General features: G+C 43.1%; 1 long non-coding RNA gene across 1 annotated transcript; it reads right to left on the minus strand.

Annotated features, from left to right (window-relative positions):
- Window positions 1-3,070: 3,070 nt before the first annotated feature.
- On the minus strand, window positions 3,071-7,663 carry LOC118160553. The gene is made up of 2 exons (XR_004747564.1): window positions 7,472-7,663; window positions 3,071-6,273 (listed from the first exon to the last, which is right to left on the minus strand). It is a non-coding gene; the product is annotated as an uncharacterized LOC118160553 (long non-coding RNA).
- Window positions 7,664-8,327: the final 664 nt, after the last annotated feature.

Raw genomic sequence — 8,327 nt, forward strand, 5'->3', positions numbered from 1 at the left:
ATGATTTCATCTGGCTTGCTGTCTTTTAGCTGCGGCCTTGCAGTTGCCAAAGGATGGCTATTGAAACTGTTACCTCAAGCCCTGTTGCGTTAAGCCCTCTTCCTGTGTGCTGGTAACTTGGCGAGCCTCTATGGTGCCCAACACGACAGGGCCAAAGAAGGTCCAGGGAAGGGCCCCAGAGTGACCACCCTGGATTTTGAAGAACCCGTTTTAATATAGCTGCCTGTTTAAAATTCTTTCTCCTTTACCTGCTCTAGCCCACAGTGTAGGTGACTTCAAGTATAAGAGTTCTGCTGAGGCTCAAAGAGATTCCTTATTTTGCCTTCGTAGCAAGGAGTGTTCCAGGATTAAATTCCTATAACGCCTTGAATGTAAGATAAGGACAGAGAGGCAAAAAATATTATTGTGCTGTAATTCATCTTTCATCAGAAATCTCTGCTAGATTTGTTTATATATTCGGTTCCTTATGTTGCACAGTCCAGAGCTAGAGTAGGGTATTGCTTATGGTTTGGATATGCCAGTCCTGGAGCATTCTGTAAACATGCAACATCGTACAACAAAAGGCAGTACATGCTTTTTCCACTATACATTTCAATTTTTGTGTAGATTTGGATGATTCTTCTGTTACAGTTTGGTGCACTAGCCATATTCTAGTTGATTCAATACTCTGTTGACACAACCTTGAGCCTTTGCAGAATTTGGTACTGTTACCCAAAGCATCTTAAGAAATGGTAGCTTCTTACATCCTCTTCTGGTGTTTATCTGTATCTCTTCACCTTCAGACTGGCATGAAAAGGGTCGGCAGGTTGTATGGTCTTATATTCTTTCATATTTATTTTCAGGGATTTTGGGTGGTCAGAAAAAAAGAATAACAATGAAAACATGTCTTCATGCTCACAATAGGGGAAGCAGCTATTTTTTCACCACAGAGAGATTTGGCAGGAAACTTGCAATGTTGGCCTCTTTTTATGCAAGCCTGTACTTTTATTTATCTAAAGCATTTTTTGCAAACCCATAATCTTATTCATCTCCAGTATTGTATTCAGTGGTCTGAAAATTAGCATTCCTTCACCTGCAGTTTCAGGAGAGATATTATTTGAATCAGCAAGGGCTGTGGAAATGCCATTTGTTTGTACTTTAAGTTCTCAGAAATGAATCAGAAGCAGAGAAGGTTCAGACTCCTAAAGCCTTAGTGAAACTGAGTCACCTTCTTGTGAGGAGAAGGGCCGCTGCAGATGTGGTATGTGCAGAGAATTCTCATGCAAGAACTAGATTAATCCTTGAGCAGTAATGTGCCATTTCACAATTACCAAGCAGTTACAAATGAAGCAGCCAAGGGATTAAGGTATTATTCATTTCAGCTGCCTCAGAATACAAAGAAAGTTACCTCATCTCTCAGATAGGTGCTTCCAGCCTGATTAACTGGAGACTGCAGGCATTAGAAAGTGGATCCAAAAAACTGTTTTAATGAAAAATCTATTTAATATATATTAACAAAATTCCATATTTGCCTGATAGCTTTGCTAATGACGTTAGTGCTTAGTCTGTTAATGTTGTGGTATAAGGCACTCAAAAAAGTGATGGCTAGGTTGAACCTAAAAATTCAATGCTCCTTCCTTTTGTGTAATTGGTAATGTGATATTTTAGTTGCAAAATCAAAATGAAATTCTGCTTTAACTGTAAAATTGTCAATCCAGAATAATTCCATTGAGGAAGAGGAATAGATTTCATGATTAGAAAACATTGTTATTATCATCTAACGTGGCCTCATACAAAATACCAACTCCTCTCCAGAAATTCCATTTAGAAGCCCTTTTTTTAATTTTACTGGAGATGCAGCAAATCTTCAGAAAGACAAGCAAATTTGACTTAAGGACTGCAAGTGATGGAGAAATGGCCGTATTCCTAGGTAAATTGTTGCAGTGTTTAAATATCCTCTCTCTTAAGATACCTGAAGAGACATAGAATTTGCCATGGAAAAATAACAGATCTCATTTGGAATGGGCTTAGAAGCAGGTAAAAGCTGAATTGTTCCAGGGATGCACGCTGTGTCAGGAGTCTCTACTTTGTATTTTGTCATGCAGTTACATCCTAAGAGACAATACATAAAGCCTATGTTTTATAGCCTCGTGACTCTAGTATTTCATGGCTATGTTAAAACTTCAGCTTTTATTTTAAAATTGTTATTCACACTCATACGTGCAAAGAAGGCTTTGAAAACAGAAACAGAGAATGGTACAGTGCTACCGCTATTTGAGTGTACAGACAGTTTGAAACAGTAGAATGGAAATACTGAGATAACCGTATTGAGGATTTCTACTATTAATTTTAGCCTGTGGGCATTTGGGTTTCTACCTTCCCCTGGGTATGAAGGAGGACTCCCCATATGCCACTCTCTGGTAAGCCACAAGAGTAGAATATAACCCCTGCATGGCAACTGTCGTAGTCTGCTGTCCTCATCCTCTTTACTCTGACCTCCTACACTCCTTTCCTTCTCGCATTTCCTCTAACATTTCCCATATGAAGGTGGAATATTTTGTTCCTGTTCCTCTCCCATAGAGCATTTTACCTCCTGAGTAATCCCCAGTGAAACAGCTTGTGCTGCCCTCTGAAGCGTCCTGGGGCACAGGAGGGGGCCAGGCTACAGAGATGAGCATCAGCCCAATGGCTGCAGTTTCAGACAAACTGCTGCTCGACTCGTGTAAGTGCAGGCGTGGGGGTGAGATGGGCTGCATAAAAGTGGTTGTGTGGTCACAAGGGGCAAGGCTTCCATTACAACAGAAAGTAAACACACTACACAGAATCCGAGCATGCTTTGGTGTAAAGCCATCTAGCAAACACCCTGGTTTTAACCTACCACCCTGCTAGCTGGCCTCAAGCCCTGGATGAAACACTCTTAAGAATAATTTCTGTAGTCTTGAAATTAAGCTGTTTTTGGTGGAGAACCTGGCCATCATTCTGTACCAGGAGCACTGTCTCTCTCTGCTCGTCTTAGTGTCTGTTACTTAAAAACAGCTGCTTCCAGTGTACCTTTGTCTTTTTTTTTTTTCTTTTTTCTTTTTTTTTTTTTTTAAACATATAATAACAATAGAAATAACACCACAGGCAAGATGACATAATACTTTACTGCTGATGTTTCAGGTTGGTGTTGCTTTCCATCCACACGTGGAACTCAATTGTTATAGACATAGTTCAAGTCTTTTAACACCTTGGTGTGTTACAGGGTAAAATACCGCTTTACAATTCTTGTATGTGTTAGTGTGAGTGATGAGAAGTGGTTCACAGGCAGAAGTCAGGGGCGGAAACAAGGAAATACCTGCCTTCGTGGCTAGCTGAACCAAGGAAGTAGCCCTAAAAACATGACTGCTCTTCAAGAGACTGGTACAAGTGTAGGGTCTCTCCCTCTGTGGAGAACTAATGTCCTTTGCACAGAGTACCAAAAACTGGTCAGTCATCTGTCATCAGAATGGATTCCTGGTGAAAGGACTTTCACGTGACCGCTTCAGAGAGAAGTAAATTGAGGAACAGAAACATTTGTTCTGCATTATGGTATATCTGGATTTGCTGCTGCAAGTGAAGTTGCTATGTGCTTAGACTGCAGGAGCTGTTGAAGAGGCAGCCAAGAAAATGCCATAGCAAGGGCAAAATGATCTATGTTGGAATACAGTAATGTAATGTAATAGCACCTTTATTGTTATTTATTCTCAATTTTAACCCAACAAATCCAGGTTTCCTTTAGAAAAACGTTAAGAGGATCTAAAAGGTGTGGGGAGATTCTAGTCTCACAGTTCTTAAGCAGGGTACTGAAGTTTGTCAGCAAGACAGGAAATTAATAGTTTTGAGGCTGTGTCAGCTTTGTTTCACAATATAATTTGGCCTGAGTGACATAGCTGTTCCCCAGTAGCACATATGTTCTCATTTAGCTGGCCTTCAAACAATGCAGCCACTACCCTTCTCCCAGTTCGTATGGATTAGCTTGATGACTAATTTTGGTAAAGTTCATGATGACGTGCAATAGGCTGCTCATCTGATAAGCCACGGACACGTCACCAAAGCTAAGTGATGCTGGTTTCTGAAAGAATTCACATTATGGAATTTCTCATCTGCTGCCACAAATCCTCAGCTGAGAAGGCAAGATCAGGACATACGCTTAAAAACCCAGGGAATGGCCCTGTGTCAGACACAACGGATGCAGTGCCCAGAAGTGTAGGAGTTGTAGGGCTGATTTATGACCCTGCTATGGGAGAGAGTATTCCAAAAGGCCTCTTGCCATTTCCTCCTAACGCAGTGGCTACGAGGACTGGCCTTGCAGCAGGAGAGAGGTCAGCAGAACACGATTACATAAGGCTGTTTGCAATGCCGAGAAACGCAGATGGCCGAAAAGTGTTTCATTTTTTTAAATGAAGTCACATGCGGGAGAGCAGCAGTTTGAGGTAGACAAGGAGTCTCCGAAGAGCAAATACAGCAAGAGTTGGTTTGTTCTCGTTTTAATTGAAAATAAGGTTGGAAGCTGTCCAGGAAGTAGGTTTTGAAGGAAATCGTTGGCTCGCTTGCAGTCCAAGCAATTTAGAATCACCTCCCATTATTTGTATTTCATCTTCAAGCACTTTGCAGACGTATTCGGATGCTCGTACAGATAGCCATCTAGAAGAAACTAGGTCTGAATTCAGATGGGATCATCTGCTTGGATTGACTTCCACATGGTGCAGCAAAATGGGTTCAACAGTTATTTGCTTCTCGGTAAATGCTCGTTCACCACTATTTGGTATGAAAAGCACTGCTGCTTCTCCTTTTTACCCCAGTATTGTTCTGTCACATGTTAATCCAGAATTACATTTTGTTCTTCTTAGATGGCTACAGAAGAACAAATCTCAGTACAGAAGTTACAGCCAGTGCAATACAGATTTACAAAATGAAATTTCCGCTCTCGCTTTTTGCAATATTATTGTTTTATTTTTTCCTTTTTGATGTTTGTTGCAATTTGAAACTTTCACTGATTTCTTTTCATCTCTATGGGTTAAAGACCAAGATTTCCTGACTTACAGTAGCCTTTTTTCTCCTTTTAATTTAATTCATTAGTGCCTAGAGTATCCCTTTGCTTTAAAAATATTTTGTAACAAAATCAAACCAAGGTGAAAGAAAAGTTACTGTAGAGCTATAGTTATAACTGTCAAGCTGAAAATCAATTTCAGACACAGATATACAAGGAATAACATTCCAACAAGTTAATTTATAAACTATGCTAGACATTATATATTTAAGCAAACTCAGCATTCCTGAAAAGTACTAGAATGACAGTGCTGGAAATTGAATCTGTCTCTTCGGTGTGACAATAGCACTATTTACACAGTGTTTCCCTTTTTTATTATTATTATTTTTTTTTTTTCTGCAAATTAAGATGTTTGTTCTTTGCCTTGCCTCTCAGTGGACACAGCATATAGGGGATTTGCAATTTTCTTCTGCATCATCCTGAGCCTAAGGCAAATGGCAGGAACTCTCAATCCTAACAGCTTTTTGTGCAGCCTACTTTGAAATAACTGGGAGGATGGAGACTCCATAGTCTCCTCAAGTGATCTGCTCTACTGTTCTTCTACCTGTTAGTGCTGGTGAGCTTTTCTACATGTCTTAAACGAAATCTGCCACATGTTAAGTTGGTTCTTCTTCGGTTCATCAGGGACATGGAGAAGAGATTATTATGTTCCTCCTCTTTGCTGCTATTTGGACCAATACTTAAAAGTAAGTGGGAGAACAGGTAGCATAATAAGGTCACAGGGTGGACAAGAAAAAACACAGTAGACCTCAACATCTTAAACAAGTGCATATCAATCTACGTGTGAGATGAAAGGAGTTTGGGAGTAAGGTGGAGGATCTGGGAGTCCGGCTGCCTGATTGACATGATGTCTGAATTGCAAAGCAGACCCAGGGTGGACAGAGTCATGGCTCTTCCACTAGAAAGCTCTAGCCTGTGGAGGGAGGTCATCTGTTGGGAGTTTTCTCTTAGTTTTCTCCTCTCTAGATCAAAACCACACAGTTCATCGAACTTGTCTTTGTAAATCTTATCTTTTGAACATTTTCCAATATTTTTGCTCCTCTCCAGCAGACTGTATCCAGACGGAAAAAGATCCCGAACAGATAATCCACTGATCATCTAGGAGCTGAGTCAGAAATGTGGTCTCTTGAGTCAGAAAAGTGGCATCTTAAGCCCTAAACGGATGCTTCTTTATAACTGACCAAGTGTCTTCTCTTGACTCCTCAAAATGATGCATCTGCACCCTTACAGTATAATGGGGCCAAGTCAACCTCAGTGTTTTTCTGTTTTCTAGCTACGTGCCCATTACCACAGCTATGGTGGGTACACCTGTTCAACCAGAACTGGGTTGTGCTTACATCTCCATTTCAATGAGACATTCAAGCAGATATTCAGTAGCCATTAACTATCCCCCTACAATCAGAGGACCTTTTAAAGTGCATGCCTAAGGAAACAAAGAAGGTTCTGAAGTAATAAGGAACAGTTTGTGGTCTCTCCATCATCCACGTACTAGTTTTTCTGTTAGACAGGAAAGTGCCTGGTGTCCCAGTGAAACCTAACGTGAGAATGCCGTGCCTGGCTGCGTGCAGAGGAAGAGTGTCACCAAGCCAGGAGCCAAGAGAGGGGTGCAGCATCTGGTGGCAGCAGAAAGATGTGCCTGCGAGCACCACGCTTTGAAGCACGGGGCCTCTGCTAAATGTCTTCCTCCTGGCACCACCGCCCCCCCTCTGCAGTGGGACCCCATATGCCGAGCACAGCTAGCGAGGGAGTAATAAATCAGGGTGACCAGCTGTGCCTGCCAGGAAAGGTCAGGCAGCAGGAGCAGAGCTGGGGGACAATGATGCGAGTGGAGGGTGGGGTGCAAGGAAGGAGCCTGAGGCAGGAGTCAGCTCTGAGCCGTGCGAGACTCGTGCAAGAGGCATGAAAGGTAGCGACCTCTTCAAAGGGAGAAGATGGGTTAAAAAACGATGGTGCACTCGTTTGGTGTAAAGTGCTCGAATGATGAGGTCAGTGAGAGAACCCAAATTAGCGTGGAACAGGAAATACTGTTTAACAAAGGGAAAGAAGGTGTCAAACAGTAAGACACACAGTCACTTAACTAGAATCTGGGTGGTTTTTATAGAGACACAACAGGAAATTTTCCACAATACGTGGCAATTACTGAAATAGTATTTTTGACCTATCACATTGAACAAAAAGCTAAGTTTTCTGAAGATAGAAGGGTTTGTTTCTTGGGCCTCATTGATTGTGTAAAAGCACATTTCTTTGAAGGGCTGAGGGGGGGGAAGAGGGGTTTCTTGTAGAGCTGAAGACTTAATAGCTGGCTGATAAATTCTGTAAAGATTTCACTTCTCCAGTCATGCAGGACTCGGAAACAAGCCAGGATGCCTCTGATTTCCAGTTGCTAATGAAATTGTACTGTGCTATTGCTTTGCTATTTACCAAAATACCTTGCAGTATTTAGATGACAGGCGCACTAGTTTTTCTTCCCGTGTTTTAGCCCGGTTCAGGTCTGACCAGCTAATATCTTTGGGAAGCCAGACTGCTTCCTCTGCTGAAACCCCAGCAGATGCGCAATACTGATTCTCAGTGGAGAGAGGGCCGGAATTACTGTCTCCGCAGCCCCCGACACCCTAATTCTCACTACCCCCTCCTGCACCCCGCTGGGCTCCGCATGCCTCCGGCTGGGGCGCAGGCGGCGTGCTCAGAGCTCCCCCCGCCGTCCAGCCCTGCCCGCCTTGCCAAGCGAGCCTGCCTCAAGAGCTCTGCTCCCGCTGGAGAGAGGGAGTGTCTCTGCACATCCTACACGGGATATTTCTTCCTTCGGTAGCAGAGAATGAGGGGCCGGCAGGTTTTGTGGGTTTCCTTTTCTTTTCTCCGAGATTCTTCTTCCCTGCAGGGTAGGTAGAGGCGAGTGTCGCAGGGCTTTCACACAGAGAGTCGTCTCTGACTGAAGCGACACGATGGCTCACGTGGAACTGCTCTGTGGCATCACCCTCACTTACTGACCCCCCACCCTGTAGCCCCACAGCCCAAACACGCACGTGGGACAAGGATTATCACCCACGGGTTTTGGTACAAGAGCGCACCAGGTCAGTGAACAGATTTGTCCCGAGTGTCACCTTGCCTACAGCACTGACCTCCCGCTACACAAGATTGCCCCTTGGGCTGCAGGGGTACAGGGAGGCAGAGGCAGGGAGGATGGAAACCTCCTTAAAAGTCAGAAGAAGTAAAGTTCATGAACCGAGTTTACCAGACAGCTCAACATGCTGAATTTGCTACTACAACAGCTCCTCTC

This window comes from Oxyura jamaicensis, chromosome 1 (genome assembly GCF_011077185.1).
Source record: "Oxyura jamaicensis isolate SHBP4307 breed ruddy duck chromosome 1, BPBGC_Ojam_1.0, whole genome shotgun sequence".
NCBI lineage: Eukaryota > Metazoa > Chordata > Aves > Anseriformes > Anatidae > Oxyura > Oxyura jamaicensis.